We start from the raw sequence: 16,527 nt of genomic DNA, 5'->3' as shown, positions 1-16,527 counted from the left end.
AAAGCTGATCTTTTTATGTCGGCAAGACCGTATTTTAGAAGTAAGAAATCTCATAAATTATGTTGGGCGTCCGTTTAGTAGTTTCCGTCCTCGGTGAATAGAGGTGAGTTTCCCCGCTGGACGGGACTGTTGGTAAAGATAACAATGGACTTTAAGAACGGCAGCCATTGTTAATCATTCTTACCTACCCTCGTGACTACCTAATTGCAACCTCGGATGCTAAATACGCTTTATAGTTACAAAATGGAAAAATATTACTACAAGTAAGTTGTTTCAAGATAGCTGGAGAGAATTCTTATAAAATAACTATAACTACGCTTTAATTAGTAAAGCAATAAGAGCAAGGAAAACCATATAAAACACAAGCCGGGCTTCTTCGCTCAAACGAGAACGGCCATTAGTTTGATGTAAATATAATAATGAAAGGAAATTTTAATTAAAAGCATTGTTGAGTCTTCCCGGGAAAACCCATCCACTTATTTTGTTCAGTCATAATACCTATGTCTCGCAATTTTCATGCTGAAAGATATTTTCTCATAACATTTAGGGTGTAAGAAAGTGCGGAACGATAAAAAGAATCGTTGTCGAGTAACAACAAATGGCGGAATCGCAATATTATTGAGTCGGCGAAGAAAGTTCGCGCGTCACATGCTCGTGATGAGAGCGAACCCGCAAAACTACCGCCAAATGGGGCATTATCTATGAAAAGGGACCTTATTGTCGATGGCGCTTACGCCGCACAGCGTCGCGCGGCATTCTATTTATATCGGAGCATCGTTAATAATGACGTAAGCGCCATCGACAATAAGGTCCCTTTTCATAGATAACGTCACAAATGTTCGATTAACTTTTTGTCGTACGCGTACGGAGCCTTTAATAGGGTCGTTCTCGCATTTCGTGCAAATCGGTGTTTTCGGAAATTTACCAAAAATGTGGTGGCGTTTTCAAATATCTGTTAATGCAAGGTTGTAACATAGGGCCTAAAGTATATGTCTCTCCAATTAACAATTCTAAAAAGGTATGTATTTTCTTTATATGTACAATTAACACCCAATTTTTTCATTCATCTCTACATGTAACGCGTGAAGATATAACTTTGACCTACATTTTAACCTTAAGATACTACAAATAGAAAATTCGTTGTTTGTTCAATAAATGACTTATTTAGTTATGTTTTAAATCGTATAATATTAGAAGCTAGAAATAAATAATAAAAACTATACAGCCTTATAAGTGTATGGTTCAAGTAATTTCTTCATTACCGACGCGAGAAATAGATTAGCTATATTTTGCTATATAGCGAGGGTATATAGCGCCTACCGTCGATGCAACACATTGTTCGTCAGTCAGTTGGCCGCGTGATCTCGTAGCGGACGCCCGTGTGCCGCTGTTAGCGAAAATATATACGATCTCTCGGGTCGGGAAGGAGTGTGGTTCTCGTTAGTCTTCATCGCCATCGCATGATTTATACAGTAAGTAGCAAGTGTACATTATTATAATTATACGTAATGAAGTGTTTTAGTGTCGCCTTTCAGATGGTTTATTCTACAAAATTAAGGTCCGATGCCAACTGATGTAGGCGACAAAAACTTCCAAAACTTCATTCATATCGGTTTCATTCACTTCTTTTCCTTCCAATTTTACTGGGGAAGGTAATGAATGACTTAAGAAGGTAATGATAATATATTCGAGGCAATGCATTTAATGGAAAGAGGCTTAGTTATTATAAATATTACGTTGTTATAACATTTAAAACTGTATATGATAATAGGGGAGCCCAACCGGGGAGCCTTTGTAGTCTAAGATGGTCGAGCTTCACCGATATGTCTGACGGATGAAACTTACATATTATGAAAGAAAATATGTTCCTGAACATAAATAAATAGGGTTGCTTAAAGAAATATGGTCAAGACTATTTTTAATTATTTTTTGAAAAAAAAATTTTTTTCTTCAAATTTCACCGATCTGTCTGACAAACGAAATAAGTTCCAATGGAAAGTATACAACTTGTACAATATAAATCAACTAGGTTGCCTATCTTTTTCCGGTCACTATTATGTGGTTATAGGGTTTCTTGCGAAAATCCGGTCACAAATAAGGGTTGCCAGGCTTTTAAATAAAATAAGAAGGGAAGACTATTAGCGATAACTCATAAACGGCTTAACTTATCAAGTTTGCTTTAATTTTGTTTGAATGAGTTTATTAAGCACTATTTTTATGATTTTTTTCATATTTTTTGGATCGATTTTTCAAAAGTTAGAAGGAATAACCGTTTTTTATTCTTTCTAAATTATTATTTCCGAAATAATTCACTTTATCAAAAAATGTTGTTTGCAAACTCCTATTTATTTTTAAAGACCTATCCAACGACACCCCACACTATAGGGTTAAAACGATAAAAAAAATTTACATAGGTACAAAACGCGAATGATTTAAATATATTTGTCTATGCTAATTTTTGAAAATTTGAAAACTATGTTTTATGTGATATGGTGCGCAGATGAGCAAACCGACTTAACAAACACTTGGGGTTAACAATCTCGACTTATAATGATGATAAGTAAATGGTAAATGTACCATCTAGCTTGAACATTATAAGTTGAGATTGTCAACTCCAAGTGTATGTCAAGTCGGTTTGATCATCTCCGCAGTGCTTAAGACACATGTTTTTAATATTGTTGATTTTAATTGGTGTTAATTTTCTTGAAATACAGTTTTTTTATGTTCGATTTCATAAGTTTGTTTCATTACCGTCCACTGATAAAATTACCATCTCGGCCGAATTCATTACCAGCGCGTAGTTCATTACCAGTAGCCTTATTAAATGAAAAGTAATAACGTTACAAAGGTGCCTTTAGCAGAAAAATGTTAATAAATGAATCCACAAATTGACGAAACTCAAAAGTTTACCATTTAAAAGAAAAATTACAAATCGAGAGAATCTCACCGATTTGCACGAAATGAGAGAATGACCCAATAGTGTAGGTAATATAAATATGAAGCTTTTTGTTAGATGTAAACGGGTACCCGCGGGTTTACAGTAGAGAATGCTCCCGGTACCGAGTTTGTATGGCGAGAACCGGAAATTCATGGTTCTGGTACTGTATTTGTATAATAAACCCGTACCGAGAGCACTCGCTAGTTTACAGTAGGTAGGTATCCAGAGAAAAAATAAACTTTAAGTTCTCATGATGTCTACGCCTACGTAAGGCGTGCCTAAATAGTTGCCCAACTATTTATTTGATGATGATTTTTAGGGTTCCGTAGCCAAATGCCAAAAAACGGAACCCCTATAGATTCGTCATGTCTGTCTGTCTGTCTGTCTGTCTGTCCGTCCGTCTGTCCGTCTGTCTGTCCGTCCGTATGTCACAGCCACTTTTCTCCGAAACTATAAGAACTATACTGTTGAAACTTGGTAAGTAGATGTATTCTGTGAACCGCATTAAGATTTTCACACAAAAATAGAAAAAAAACAATAAATTTTTGGGGTTCCCCATACTTCGAACTGAAACTCAAAATTTTTTTTTTCATCAAACCCATACGTGTGGGGTATCTATGGATAGGTCTTCAAAAATGATATTGAGGTTTCTAATATCATTTTTTTCTAAACTGAATAGTTTGCGCGAGAGACACTTCCAAAGTGGTAAAATGTGTGCCCCCCCCCCCTGTAACTTCTAAAATAAGAGAATGATAAAACTAAAAAAAATATATGATGTACATTACCATGTAAACTTCCACCGAAAATTGGTTTGAACGAGATCTAGTAAGTAGTTTTTTTTTTATACGTCATAAATCGCCTAAATACGGAACCCTTCATGGGCGAGTCCGACTCGCACTTGGCCGCTTTTTATCTATATTGACATTTGTATATAATAAATAGTTGACGATCATAATCCAAGTCCATCCATCCATCCATCGCAAGTTTCTCGCGGCCTGCCATTTTTAATTTAACACGCTTTTATTAGGTCGACCTGTATGTAACTATGTAATGGAATCTTGCAAGTTAAATTTGATACACTTCCCGGTTTCCGATTGAGCTGAAATTTTGCATACACATGTAAGTCGGGTGACAATGCAATATTATGGTACCATCGAGCTGATCTGATGATGGAGACAGGAGGTGGCCATAGGAACTCTGTGATGAAACAACGCAACCTAATTGTGTTAGGGGTTTTTAGAATTGTCTCGATGAGTATTAGTTGTCTGTCGTAAGAAGAGTACAGTCAGCGATAAAAGCTTGTACCAAAAATGAAATTTTTGCCAAAAACTTATTTGTCCCTGAAGAGAAATTAGGAGAAGTCTAGTTTACTGGATTTACGCCCCCTCTTAAATCAAACAACTCTGTAAATGGACGGCCTTGAGTCCCCATAAATTATACCAAGCAAATTTTAAGTTTAAATCAACAAATATTACGAAATGAAATCTTACTTATTGATTTAGCTGCGAAATGAGCGGAAGGCTGGCTCGGCTCGGCGGTTAATTTATTTCAGTGATACATAAAATGAACATTTCACTGGATCCGTGGGCCATTCATCTTATTCACTTTACACGAGCGTGAGTCGGTCGAGTTTTACGTTTTAATTTGGCCCGTGGTTTAATATGTCAGTAGGAGCGTTGAAACGCAACCATTTTTCATGGTGTCATTGTAATTATATAGATTTTTAGGATAATAATCCTTGTGCCCAAAAGGACGGTTTAAAATTGTATTTTCATGCATTTTATGCGTTTTTTTTATGCAAATAAATGTTTGAATATGAATATGAATATGATATTTAACTTTACTACAATTAGTAAAGTTAAATTATCTAACCTAACCCTCTTTGTGGGACCTAAGGCTATAGGTAAGTGCGGCCTGGAAAAAGGTTACTTACCTATGTAACCTTTTTCCAGGCCGCACCAAAAACCGTGTAGTGTTTTTCCCAAATAATGCAAATATATTTTAAAATTCATGCTGCTTTGATGATTAATTTAATGACAAGTAGCTTTTCCCGAAAGTCCAATCGAATATGAACCTTAATTCGGACTCCTAAGATTGAAATTCAATTGGCGCGTATGTGGTCGCTAGGTGCACGGGATAATAGACTACATGTACCTAAGTAATTATTGTTGAAAGTATTTTAAGACGAATGTTTTAGCTAAGTATAATGAACATCTTCTATTTAAGCCGCTTCAAATTCAATTCAATTTAAAATATACTTTATTCATGTAGGCCTAGCAAGAAGCACTTATGAATAGTAATTAGGTATTACATAGGTACATAATTATGTCAAAAACGACCAAGTTAAATTTTCACTCCATCGGAATAATTTTTAGCTTTCATCTTTATGTATTTCCCGATCTCTGTTAGACGGCTAAACGTAAGGACGAATCTGCTTCAATCCTATAATAAATAATTTTGAATTCGACTAAAAGTTTCATCACGTAGTACACGTTATTTTCCAGTTCAATTATTACAGCTACCTATTGAATTTAAATAATTACAGTTGCATAAGAGTTGGATTACTTTCGTGTTTCATTAAAGTTGCATTATTGGTATAATGAATTCCGTAATTATTCGTTCCCGTTTACATTTAAACAATTTATACGCAATCGGTTGCAATTTCCGAACCGATTTAAGTACATACATACATTCATACATCACTGGCTCAGTGACCCAAAGAGGATCTTGGCCTCTGACACAAGAGAGCGCCACTCTGCCCTATTCTAACCGATATTTGAACCGATTTAAGTAGAAAAGTTTATTTGACGCGATTCGGCGTTCACGGCATCCATGAAAGTCCAATTTTGCATATTAGATAGTTATAGAGAGACGGTTGTAGAATGAAAGCTTATTAAAATAGGTATATTACACTAAACTACTACAAAATTTTAACTTTGATCCTTTGATGTATCATGTTTTTCCAATAAAACCAAATTTTTCCCATAAATCATTTTGAAAAATATAAACAGTCCACTTCACTCAACCTGACCATGGCCAAGGCCGATACATATGGTAAAAAGACTACAAAAACTTCCTTAGGATTTGAAAAAGTACTCAAAATAATGTACTTAAGTATAATTATAGCAATGATTTTTTTTAAATGCGGCCGAATCATAGAATTAGAATAGACAAGAACAACTGTCAATCTTCAAAAGTGCGACCAAAAATGAAATGCAAGTGTGTGCGTAAATTGTCTATGTGAGATCAAAAATAGTGATGTCATGTTACAACATATTAATAATCTGTCGGTGTTTGATTGCTTTATCGACTACTTTTTCAAATGTGTTATTTTAAACGTTAAAACTCTACGACATTATGATGTATAAAATAACACCTGCACTGCGTGTGCTATCAAAATCGTTACAGCCTTATCTTAGTCTAACTCTTACCACAGAATAAATAATAGTACTAAGTACAGAATACTCACTCTCTAACAAAACGCGTCTGTTACGATCAGCACAGATATGGCCGCTAGGTGGCGACAGCACCACGCGCGGCTTATGGCTTTCCCCAAAATTGGGGCCGAACGGATGTACTTTTAGCTACCTGTAGCAAAGCGATGAAATCGCGGAGTGAGACATGCCTGCTCTTACTGTGTTGGAAAGTGAAGTTTAAATTGATTGCTAAACATCTGCACCTTCAAAAAGGGTATAACAATCGTTATTATTTGAAGTCGGTTATAAAGGTTAATATCTTAATTATGTCTTGTGAAGAAATGATTACATAGCTATTAATATATCGACAAGTTATCGATACTGTCATCTGAACATTTTGTCAAGTCCTAGCGTAAAGTAACAGTTTATGTTTTTACACAAAATATTTTAAATTATCGAGTAATATGATAAAATATTAGCACACAAAGGAAGAAAAACTTATAATCAACTGTATAAACCGGCTTCTTACACTTTTTATGCTGTTAATTTGACAAAATATCGTTAAGAAAATTTCGCTCGGAATATCATTATTCCTCTGAAATGAGTACTTGCTAGGTTTATTTGGCCCTGTGACACTGAAATCCGGTACACTACAAGACACTATCTTTATTGTATTACTTTATCAAATTGTTTTCTGCCGAATTTGTGTATATTTTTCAAATTGAAAATTACCGTGATACGCTCTTGGCCGTCCGCGGCCGTCGTCAAACTCAAAAATGGTCACGTTTTCTCATTTGTAGTCTGACTCTTTCGCACTCATGCGATGTTCATATACGTGATGGCTTCCCTTTCGCACACTTCAGCTGTCTGTCAAGCGCGAGCGCGAGAATGACAAGTCTGTGGGCCGAATACCTACCTAACACTATAATTAATTGTCAATGTGCAGGCACGATCGGTACTTTTAATTGAGAACCGCCGCAACCTCTCTGCCAACGTTCTTTTGGCACACCACTATCCCCAAGATTGTGCCCGGAATATCGCAAATACATTATCCGGGGAAATCTGATCAAATTGGAGAGCGAATGTGATGCGGGAAGTGATTTCGTAAACGTAAATCCAGATATACGGAATCGATGATAAATCAAAATTCTGTTCTGACAATGCGATCTTACGAGTGAAAGGTGTTTTATTATATAGCACTTGGGATAGCCGTATTGAACTTAGAATTTATTGCGTAAGAATAAAGTAATTTAATAAGTTTCCGAATGCTTCTACGGTTGCTATGCGTGATGGTGCAGAATTGTTGAATGGGCGGGCACGATCAGCACTTTTAATTGAGTTTCTCTGTCAGCGTTCTTTTGGTACGCCACCCTGCGCGATTGATTGAGTAAAATCTGATCAAGGACGAACGTAATGCAGAAATTTGATAATAAAAAATGGGGTTTCCTATAAGTAATTAGGTGGCCTATACAAATCGATATAGGTAGATGGGAAAGGTAGCAATAGTAGGTTCCGTACCCAAACTGTGCCAGAGAGAACATTTGTAAATTGGTCACATAAACGACTAGATATGATTTAAACTGTGAGATATAATGTGCCTCAGATTGACGGTCAAATTAAAAATAAAAATAATACGACGGATGGCCCAAACAAACTCTGTACAACTAGGTCCTTAGATGCAGTCTGAATCCAAAACGTTAACACGTCCATATTCTACAGAGAACATATAAACAAAGAATAGATTAATAGAATATCACTTCAATATACTGTAATGGCGTCACGGACCACTCGAATATCACTCTTGCAATACAAATCGCGGCGGATGTCATATCTATTGAGATGCCTACACTGTCTGTGAAAGAACCCATCGAAGTGATTAAAAACTTTCGTTTTACATTAACGTCAAACGCAAATACTGGGTCCTCTCGAGCGGAAAACGATGCCTCGAAATCACTGTTTATTCGGCAGAACACACAGGGAAAAATTTGACAAACAACCTTATTACCTTACCTTCCTGGGACCTTTGATAGGTCCGACGTACCTAATATTAATTTAAGTGGATTGTTTTCAGCCAAGTACAAAAAAACCGGCCAAGTGCGAGTCGGACTCGCGCACGGAGGGTTCCGCACCATCAACAAAAAATAGAGCAAAACAAGCAATAAAACCGGCCAAGTGCGAGTCGGACTCGCGCACGGGGGGTTCCGCACCATCAACAAAAAATACAGCAAAACAAGCAAAAAAACGGTCACCCATCCAAGTACTGACCCCGCCCGACGTTGCTTAACTTCGGTCAAAAATCACGTTTGTTGTATGGGAGCCCCACTTAAATCTTTATTTTATTCTGTTTTTAGTATTTGTTGTTATAGCGGCAACAGAAATACATCATCTGTGAAAATTTCAACTGTCTAGCTATCACGGTTCGTGAGATACAGCCTGGTGACAGACGGACGGACGGACGGACGGACGGACGGACGGACGGACGGACAGCGGAGTCTTAGTAATAGGGTCCCGTTTTTACCCTTTGGGTACGGAACCCTAAAAAGGACGGAACTCGAATTGTAATCAAGTCCAGTATTTATTTTTTCATTTATACCTATAGCGAAAGATGCTATTTATACTCGTAAATATTTTTTACAGTAAAATGTTGCATATTGCTACATCAAAATACGTTTTGTGACTTGTGACATTTGATCAATCTATCTATCTAATCTAATACCTTTAAACGAGCAATTCTTGTATATTTATTTATTTATTTATTTATATGTATATATATTTCGGGATCTCGGAAACGGCTCTAACGATTTCGATGAAATTCACTATATAGGAGTTTTTGGGGGCGAAAAATCGATCTAGCTAGGTCTTATCTCTGGGAAAACGCGCATTTTTGAGTTTTTATATGTTTTCCGAGCAAAGCTCGGCCTCCCAGATATTAACAATAAAAACACGTAAAACGCTAGGCGTATTGCATTTGACGCTTAATATTTCATTAAAAATAATGTGACAACGAAATAATGATCACCAAAATATATTACCTTCTGGTTTTACTACGTAGTTTTAACCATAAATAGCACACAACCGTTAAATAAAACAATATATTAACCAAAAAGTAATTACTCGGAAACACGAATATAATTATCATTATCACCCAAAATTGTGCTTTTGTGACCTGCCTATTTTATTTAATTGCGAAAGTTATAGTTAAATGTGTATCAAAATGTATTTAATGCCAATTTCACCTTGTCAGAATCAGTGCGGTACCGCACCGACCGGACCCAACCATTTGCTGCGTCCTGCAACACCCTCGACGCTGCTGTATGTGTCCCGTCTACACTACCTTACGAAGGTCGATGATATCGTAAAGTATGTGAAAGCAAAAACCGGATTCATCCTGAGGGTCGCGATGTTGGAATCTCGACACAATGCGAATTTTAATTCGTTTGTGGTGACCGTTCCGACTGAACATCTAGCGACATTCACCAAGGAGGAGTTTTGGCCGAAGGGTGTCAAGTTTCGGCGGTTCCGCGGCCGGTTCCCTGACACTGCGGGGTTGCGTAATGCATCGCAATCATAATGTGTTTTTTAGTGTTTAGTTATATTTTTATAATATGTATGCTAGTTTTAAGGTATTTATGTATGGGCCACTAGTTGCCTGAAATAAACGATTTCATTCATTTATTCATTCATTCATTTACACAATTACACAGCAGAACAGAGATTTAGGTGAACAAAGTAGGTAAACATTTTTCCATAATAAATAAATCACTAAGTATGTTTAATTTTACGGTTTAGACTAGCTTGTTTTAAGTCACTCGCGCGACATGTTTCGGAGAGCCTAGTCATGTATAATTGTTATTAGTGTATGTTAGTATGTCTCACAACAGTTTAAACAGTTAAAATTAGTGCTCTTTCATCTTCATTGTAAAATTCTTCATTCTTCAATTTTTAACTGGTTGTCCTACCATAATAATTAATAATATACCAAATGCATGCAAGCATAGCTTTCATTTGCATGACATGTGCTTTTATGTTACGAAATGCACTTAAATGGCCTTAGGGTTGCATTTATTTATTTTATGTAATATGTCATAGTGAAAACCCATTTTTGGTGAAACGCGTTTTCCCACAGTATTCATTCCCAGATTACTAGTATTTAGGATAGGTACGGCACTCATACATGAAGCCACTTCCATATTCTTACGCAAAATATGTATAAGCGTGACGCATGACAGAGCTACGCGCGTATATTGCTATCGCTCTCGCACACCGGAACGCCGGCGTGCGAATCTGCGTCCAGTGTGAAGACCAATCTGTTTTATTATGCGTCGTAAATATTATGTTGTTAATAAGAAGTATAATCGTAAGTGACACAACATGGCGCACTTTTCTAGACTACAACTTACTTAATAAAATCCATTAGTTTTTAAGTATAAGCAGGCGTAGCTCACTCCGCGATTTCGTTGCGTCGCTACAAGTACATGCGGCCCACGCCAATTTTGGCGTCTATAGCCATATTCGTTGCCACACACCGCTACGGAACTGACGCCTGCTCGCGCTTGCGCCACCTAGCGGTCATATATGTCGTAAAAGAAGCTTTTTGGTCGAGAGTGAATCATCTGTACTTAGTACTATTATTTATTCTGTGGTACCTATTAAGTATACAGTTTACAAAGTCATTGTATTTTTTTAACAAAAACAAAGGAAGAATATTTCGTCATACCTATATTATTCTCGTTCGCATTACAGGGGAAACTCTCAATTGTATACAAATAGCTATGTGATATTGTGTTTTAACAAACACAATTTCTATTGTTTGTTCTACTTTACGGAAGCAAAACAACAAAAGTTTAAAGTAAACAAATACAATATACTTTCAACATATAAAAGGGTGCTGTGCTATTCATCAAATACGGACCCTTTATAAACAATTGTTAAAAAGATGTAAGGCCATAAGCCCCATTAAAACTTTTAAAATCTTAACTGAATTTACTTACTACAAGCGAGTTGCACTACAAGCAATGTAACATAATATAGAATAGAATGTAATTTATTCGTAATACATAATATGAAAGAAAACACAAAATAAGATTAAAGTGCCTCGAAATGGCCTCATCTCAGCACGTTGCTGGTGGCTTCCAGCGCTGGTCTTCTGATGAGACCATCAAGTGAGAAGAATCACGGAGGATAACAGACAAGATCCAGTTGAAGTTTTCAGAGTTAGAACGCAGCTCTATATCTTAAAATTTCCTGATATTATTATACCTCTACGTCCCGGGCTTTAATTGAGTTAGCTTTGTTGCAAACATGTTGACTATGACTACATCGTATAGACTCCGCATCATAGGGAATCCTTTAACACCTATTAAAAATAGGCTACTGTGACACCGCTGGACGTAAAACAAAAAAATACTCATCAAAATACATCTGTAAATTACACTAACGTAACGCAGAACGTTTTGAAAACGTGCTTGTCAGAATTAACTAAACTAAAAAAACCGGCCACGTGCGAGTCGGACTCGCGCACGGAGGGTTCCGCACCATCAACAATAAATAGAGCAAAAAAATCGTGTTTGTTGTATGGAAGCCCCCCTTAAATATTTATTTTATTTTATTTTTAGTATTTGTTGTTATAGCGGCAATAGAGATACATCATTTGTGAAAATTTCAACTGTCTAGCTATCGCGGTTCATGAGATACAGCCTGGTGACAGACGGACGGACGGACAGCAAAGTCTTAAGTAATAGGGTCCCGTTTACCCTTTGGGTACGGAACCCTAAAAAACTAAATTTCTCTTTACCAAAAAAGAGAACACATAAAAGTCTATTAAACAGTAATGACTGTCAATAATAAAATAAAGGCAATATTTAAAATAAATTGTCGCACTTATGTTTACTTACCTAATTTACTAACTACACTTTTATAAATAGTAGATTAATTTTAATACCCAATGTGTGGTAACGGACACGTATTAATGCTACGTCTAGTAGGTGAGTGATCAATGCAAACATGTCAATTCATTGGATAAGGGTTTCGTTACAATTAATTAAATTTTCCGGTTGCTGCAATGTGCTATGTCTGGTCCACGTGTTAGTAAGGGAAAGTGGGGTGAAACCAGAAAGCGGGTAACCTACCTCTTTACTTCACATTCTAACTATCGTTTACTCGCTCGGAGGATGCTCAGTATACGTGCAAAAGAGGACCGTGGGGCCGATTTTTGAATTTAGAGCGCTAGATTTCGTGACTCGAAAATCTGTGGAAAACGGCGAATTGATATTTGGATGCTGATAAGCAACCCACCCACAACCCACAAAAACTTAAAAAATGAGATTTGTATGCCATATTGTAGCTGGTCCGCTCGACTTCATTTTGCAAAGATGACCTTAGTGATTTGAAATTTATAAATATTCCAAAAGAAGGAAAAAAGGTTAACACAAATCCGTTAACATGTGTTGTCTGTTTTGCATTAATGCATTTAGTGCCTTAACTTATTGCAGTAATGGCCAGAACGCGTACTAAAATGTCAATAATGTCTTAAGAGAGGTTAACTCATTATTGCGGAAATCACATTACATTAGTTCTGTTTTACCATAAGCGCTATGAAGGTAAATGTTGCTAAAAATGATGTTTATAATAAGTAATTTTACGAATTTAGTGTAAAAATATCTTAATTGTGGCGGTTTTAAAGAGATAAATACTAATGCCGATCGAAATAAGGTATTTATAAAGCGTAATCACATTAGTTTTTAAGGGTTTTATTTTTGAGGAAAGTTTACCGAATTAAACTAAACAAAACGGCAAAGTGCTATAGTTTTTCTAAGCAATTCATTTTAAATGCCAAATTCAACAAGTTTAATGTATGTGCATTCGTAAAATAATGTTATTTTTATAATTATAATGATTTTAAATAACTTGTTACACTTGAATCATTCTTGCAAATCGAAAAAATATCATATCAATGCATTATGAGGCTTGATTGATTATTGTAAAACAAAATTTATAGTATATTAGTATTTAGCCACAACAAGTTATGTGCTATAACATGTTGATTATAAGTTCAAAGGCAGATTTACAGAATTAGCAAAACTGTGTTAAGTATAATGACAATGACACGTTCTTGAGAAAGTTTGACGTCATGACGCAATTCGCAATAAACAAAAAGGGGATTATTGCGACAAATTTAAATTTATTACGAAAATTATAAATATAAATCACTAGTATTAATTGTATTCAAACGGACCAATACAATAGTTTAATCAAAATCTTTAATTTTTAGAACAAACACTCAAAAACCGCGAAAAAATCTTTAGACGCCATTTTCTCAAAATAGTGCTTGTGTGGGTAAACACATTATTGCTTATCAACATCCATTTTTAATACGAGCAATAGAAATTAAGAATCTAGCGCTATTGATCACTCGTTTTCAATTATATTAGTATAATTTATATGCATACAATCAACCATCATCATCCTCAGCCTGGGATGGTAATTATACTTACATTATAGAAGATAGTTTTAGCTATAGTTATACCAATGCGAATTAGAAACTTCACTCACACACACGTTTGAAGTTCTTCGCAGATGTTACCTACTTATGCTGGCTTCCTAAAAATATTTTCCTTCACCAAGAGCTCTGGTAAATATTACAGGACTCTTCGCTAATATGTAAGTCCCGGCAAGGTCCCGGCAAATATATTGGTGCGAACCAGGGACTATTATTATGCTATGCTCGAAAAACTTTAGGTAATATTTAAAAGACACACACACACACTTATATTTATAAAAAAGTAATGTGGAAAATTGGTAATCGCGGCCACATACCTACTTTATCATGAAGTCTTAATACAAAGACAAATTGCGCCTAAGTAAGAAAAGTACCTAAACTAACAACCTAATCAAGTTTACAAAATAAAGTCCGTTGCTATCGCTAAGGACTAGCAATTGAGTTGAGTTTTCGTCGATAGGTATTTGGTTTGCACCAATTCAGTTGGAATCCGAGTTAAAAAACAACCGTTGGCACACATTACTCTTCGCGAGCAGCTATGGCGTACACAAAGGGTGTCATTTGTTTGGGCGGTAATCGAATAGCGCATAAAAAATGATTCACGAACGAACGTGTGCGCCATACACGGCAGTGCCTTAATGTACGTAGGTACGTGATTGAGTTACGAGTTCTCTTACCCCATCGAGATATAGACGCCGGTGTCCCTTTATTCATTAAAGGCTGGCTGTACGCCCCGAATCGCGTTAACTCACGGGATTGCCTGCGTTTCAATTTACACGTTATGGCTAATTTACCCCTGCCTCTGACACGGCGGCGGTGTGAAATGTTCCCGCCAGCCAAGCGACGACGTATAAATAAGTTTGCGAGTACTTTGTAACTAAATCGTTTTTCTCGGAAACTAGGCCACATACGTCATGTTAATAGCGCCCTTTAAGTTCGCAACTGCCACTAATACTGCCTTAATAGTGTTAATACATGTGATGCTTTACATCATTGTCTGCGTGATGAATCTTTGCATAATATCGCTTTCAAACTGGCATTCATTACGGCTAGCGGGGCGAGTGGCTGCGACATTTGTCTAGGGTGAGAATCTAGTAAACTCGAAGTAATCTGCCATTTGTACCCGTCCGGGGCTTCCTTCTCTCGCAGGGAGACAAATTGTTCAAGTCGAGGAGACGGCTGGTTGACCTCAGACGCCTCTACTTATGCTGGTGTCAAAGTGATGCGCCCACGGGAGACGGGAGCATCCCCTTAATGCTCGACTGATTAGATTTAATCACCGAAGCGACAGTGATAACTTAGTATTCAGAATGTTTCGCTTATTGGCGATATATCTCGCATTATTTGGGCTTATGGAGTATGTTTTATACATTGAATCGGAAGCATAAAGCTGCGGAAAACAAAAAAGGTGAATGATTAATTTCCTTTAAAGCCGAGTAGCTTAACCGCGCCGCCATCGCGGCAGGTTTTTGTTTTGTTTTGTACGGGATCTTCCCTCAACCCGGTCTCAACATTCATTAAACAGCCACAACATACATTGTTGGGTCCCAGCCGGGATTCCGCGTACGCTACTGCAGCGTAAATCGCGGGAAGAAGACACACTGACTGCAGGTATTTCGCTAAGAATTAAAGCGATTTACTTCCATGGTAAATTGTGGAAAATAGCGATGAAGTTAATATTTTTCATTACACTTCCTAGAAAAAGATCTTATTTCATGCAGGTGTACGGAAGCACACAGCATACAGGCGTCCGTTCCGTAGCGGTGCGCGGCAAGTAATATAGCTAGACACCAACATTGGTGAGGGCCGCATGTACTTGTAGCGACGCGACGAAATCGCGGAGTGAGCCACCCCTGGCACGGATTTGTTTATGGCTTATGAATGTTGTCTTTGTATTTATGAACTAGTCGATGTACACTTTATTTAAATGAATATCGGATATCTGGAAATCATTTGTAATTTATTGGTAAGTATTTAAAGGACAGAAATGTAAACGGCTGAAAGGTTTTACCTCAAGTATTTTTAGAGTCAGCTTCGAAAATTCATTTCGCGTTCGAAATAAAGGGCTGAAAATTTATCAATCCCATAAATGAAAATAAAAGCTTGTGGGTTTGTACCAGGGCCGTATTCACGCTAGCGGAAATAGACAACTGAAAGTTCCATTCGTATTGACTTAACTAAAAAACGTAACTTTGCGGCCAAGTTTGTCAAGGGAAAGGTGTGATTGATGACACAAAAAGTATAAAAGTAGGCAGCGCCCTGTAAAAATAACATAATCCATCATGGAGTAAGTACTTTTGGTTTGGTAGTCATAAAGATTTATGTTTTGTAGCAGTTAAAATTCATTTTGTATGACCTACTGTTGGAAAAGTTAAGATATCTATATAAGAGCAACATAATTATAATTTAAAAAAAAATCCGTCAGACACTGACGTAGTAAATAAATTAAAACTGTAAACAGTTTTGGGTACTACGTCGTCGACGCAAATTGCGGGCATTTTTCTCTGTCACTCTAATTACGCCTTCATTGGAGTAGGTAAAAGAGAAAGATCTCCACAATTTGCGAATTTCGGTTTTCGCGGTAGCCCCTCAACCTTAGTCGCGGAGAGCTGCTGCAGTTTCTGCGTCGTCTGCGTCGGTCCGCCAACGCGTGCTCACGTTAAAGCTCCTCATGT

This window comes from Cydia amplana, chromosome 18 (genome assembly GCF_948474715.1).
Source record: "Cydia amplana chromosome 18, ilCydAmpl1.1, whole genome shotgun sequence".
NCBI classification, from domain to species: Eukaryota; Metazoa; Arthropoda; class Insecta; order Lepidoptera; family Tortricidae; genus Cydia; species Cydia amplana.
This window is presented reverse-complemented; position numbering follows the sequence as displayed.